Consider the following 3,133-nt stretch of genomic DNA (forward strand, 5'->3'; position numbering starts at 1 on the left):
AGAAAATAGTCAACAAATGTGGAGGCAAAATGGAATCAAATGTCTAGAAGTTAGAATAGATAACAACGAGTAATTTAGACCAGCTGAATTATTCTCCCCTTGCTTGGGGAAATTGAGGAGGATTTAAATGGTTGGATGTCCCTGCCCATTACACTAGTGGTGTCACAGAGAGGGGAGGTGTCACAGAGGGGGGAGATGATGACACAGAGGGGGCGATGATGTCACTGCATGGGGCAGCCATAGCTGAGTCGTGTCATGGCACAGCAACAAGAGAAAGATGCCTCTCCTGGAAGGGGATTCTGGCCCCCATGTCGGAGTAGGACGCAGTCTCATCCCAGGGACCCTCTGATCAACAGGGTTGTGTTTAAATGCACCCTGCACCCATGGGTGAGATAAAGAGCCTGTTACAGGCTCCCTGACTGGGACAGAGCCTCCTCTGGCACCATCCTTCACCCAGTGTGGGCGGAGAGAATGGAGGCTGCATTTAATCCCCTCTCCCCATCCTGAGTGCAGGGCACTTTATGAGGCAGCTGGAGGGGGCTGGGGAGGGGAGAACAATGGCATGTGAGGGAATACAGGGATGGGGTCTGTAGGAGTGGAGGGGAGAACCAAGGAATGGGGTTGCACCACAGGCTAATGTCAAGGGAGATTGGATCAGAGGTAGGGGACATAGGGTTGAGCTGGGGGGATGGGGTGCGAGGGGACGGAAGGCACTGGGGAAACCATGGGGGTGGTGTTGGGTGGTGGATGAGAGTGTGGTAAAGGAATCGGGGCAGGGGAGAGTGTGAGGTGTCTGAGGGAGAAGAGAAGTTGCGAGGGGGATGGAAAGTAGACCTTTCAACAGAAATGGGACAGAGCTCCCCCTCCACCTGGAATGGGATCTGTCCACTGAGAGACAGGACCGCTACTCCACCCACCCACCCCCCCCATCCGGGTTACAAGATCCCTTCCTCCCTTGCATACACTCCCACACCCCCCCCAACCGGGATAGGATTCTTTCCCCCAGTGGACCTGGATGAAGGTGCTAGAAAGTGTTTCTGCTGCGGCGGACCCAGCAGAGTTGAGCGATGAAGCGTGGGGCTCTCTCCGCATCACCTTCTCCCTCAGGAGACGAGGTCTCGCTTGCATCATGGAAGATCATGGTGTTGCTGAGCTTCTGGGAATGTGGAGGGCTTCTGCTAAACCCGTGGTGGGGTTCAGAGTGCTTCATCTCCCCGGGACGTGCTCCCATGGAGGGAGGGTTGTAAACAAAGTGAATGGCTGCAGAACTGGCCTCAGTCTGAGGAGAGTGATCAAAGAGGGACCTGGGGTGGCAATATTTCTACTGAGAGGCTGGAACGAACCACCAGAGGATCAATTCTGACATTTAGGTGACCCTTGGAAGAGAGTTAGAGGGAGGGGTAGAGACTAACTCGGACAACAAGGCTGGGCTGGGATAAATCACCTGTTGTGTACCCTCTGGGTGTGTAAATGCTGATGCTTCTACCCCAGAGGACATGGCAATAAGGTCACAACAGAGGTGGCCACACCGGGTCATGGACCCAACGTCCCCAAGGTGGTGTCCTGCACAGATGTTAAAATCATCGACAATGGATCTTTCGGTGTGGTGTCCCAGGCAAGGCTGGTGGACTCCGGAGAGCTGATTGCCATCAAGAAGATCTTGCAGGACAAGAGATTCAAGGTGAGGGGGAGGAGCAGTTGTGTGGAAATGGAACACCCTGATATTTAATTTAGGCCTACAGCACGTTCACAGGCCCTTGCGACACATGAGACCGTTTTCACACCATTACACCCAATTGACAAACACCCCAAACACATTTTTGAAGGGTGGGTGGAAAGAGGAGCATCTGACAGAGGCCATGGGGTTTGGAAACAGAGAAAGTCACACAAACCCACAACAGCACCCCCCCTCCCACACACACACACACACACACACACACACACACACACACACACACACACACACACACACACACACACACACACACACACACACACACACACACACACCTGGCAAATATCAGAGATTTTCTGCAAATTAATTGTTTAGTAGAAGCTGGGAAAACAATCATAAAAACTGAAATGATACTTCATTGAACCCCCTGACGAGTCCCCACTCCAGCGACACGAAAAGTCCCCCCAACTGACTCTTGAAAAGTCCCCCACTTCGGCCTCCCTTGGAGTTCCCCACCTCTGACCTCTTGACGAATCTCCTCCCCGCCTCCCCCCTCAACTTGGACAAGTCGCCCCTCAGGTCCCCGACCCATCGCCCAGCCTTGCTGATGTTCCTCTCTCGCCATAGAACCGCAAACTGCAGATCGTGCGAAAGTTGGATCACACCATCATCGTCCCTCTTCTCAACTTCTACTCCTCTGTAGTCAAGGTAAGATCCACCTGCACCCACCCCACCCCCACTCTGATGCATATCATTTGCTGCTACCTTCCCCATTCCTTCAATCGATCTGTCTCGCTGCAGTCTCTCTGTTGCCTCCATCCTGCCCATCTGACCAGTGCCGACTCCTTGACGCTAGCTGCCCTGCTCCTCACCCATTAACTCATGACCTCTTGCCATTTCAACTCCAGACAGCAGCAGCCAAGACCACAAGACAAGGTCGCCAAATTCGGCCACTCAGCCCCTCCAGTCTGTTTCCCCAATTCATTTCACGAATGTATTTTCCCACATAACTCACTTCCCCAGAACCTTTTGGTGCCCTTCCAAATCAACGCCTGCTCTGAATTGTCCCAACAACTCAGCCTCCACATGTTCGACCCCAGCCAACACCCGGCTGCAAACATTTCTCATCTCGAAACGTCAATGGTTTTTCTCTCCCGGTGAATCCTTGCCTCACGAGGGAGGGCGGTCAGAGCTGCACATTTTGTGCAGTCTCACCAGAAGCCGAATGATGGGGCAGCGGACGGGTCCACTACGGCCTGTTGACGCTCTGCTCGCTGAGCACTTGGATTCATGCCATGTTGTGTTGAGCAGTGGGGGCATCAGGCCTACAGAGAGCAGGAGGGGCTGGCACTCCAGTTGGGAGAGGCACTGGGTGTTGGAGGGTAAATCCAGCTGACATGTTTGTATTGTGTCCAAGAGAAAGAGGGGGTTTATTTGAATCTGGGTCTGGACTATGTT

The 3,133-nt window shown here is 53.3% G+C and overlaps 1 long non-coding RNA gene across 1 annotated transcript; it reads left to right on the top strand.

Annotated features, from left to right (window-relative positions):
* Positions 1–235: 235 nt before the first annotated feature.
* On the top strand, positions 236–2,611 carry LOC138745295 (uncharacterized). The gene is made up of 3 exons (XR_011346146.1): positions 236–387; positions 1,492–1,681; positions 2,303–2,611. It is a non-coding gene; the product is annotated as an uncharacterized lncRNA (long non-coding RNA).
* Positions 2,612–3,133: the final 522 nt, after the last annotated feature.

The sequence above is a fragment of the Narcine bancroftii genome, chromosome 11 (genome assembly GCF_036971445.1).
Source record: "Narcine bancroftii isolate sNarBan1 chromosome 11, sNarBan1.hap1, whole genome shotgun sequence".
Lineage (NCBI taxonomy): Eukaryota > Metazoa > Chordata > Chondrichthyes > Torpediniformes > Narcinidae > Narcine > Narcine bancroftii.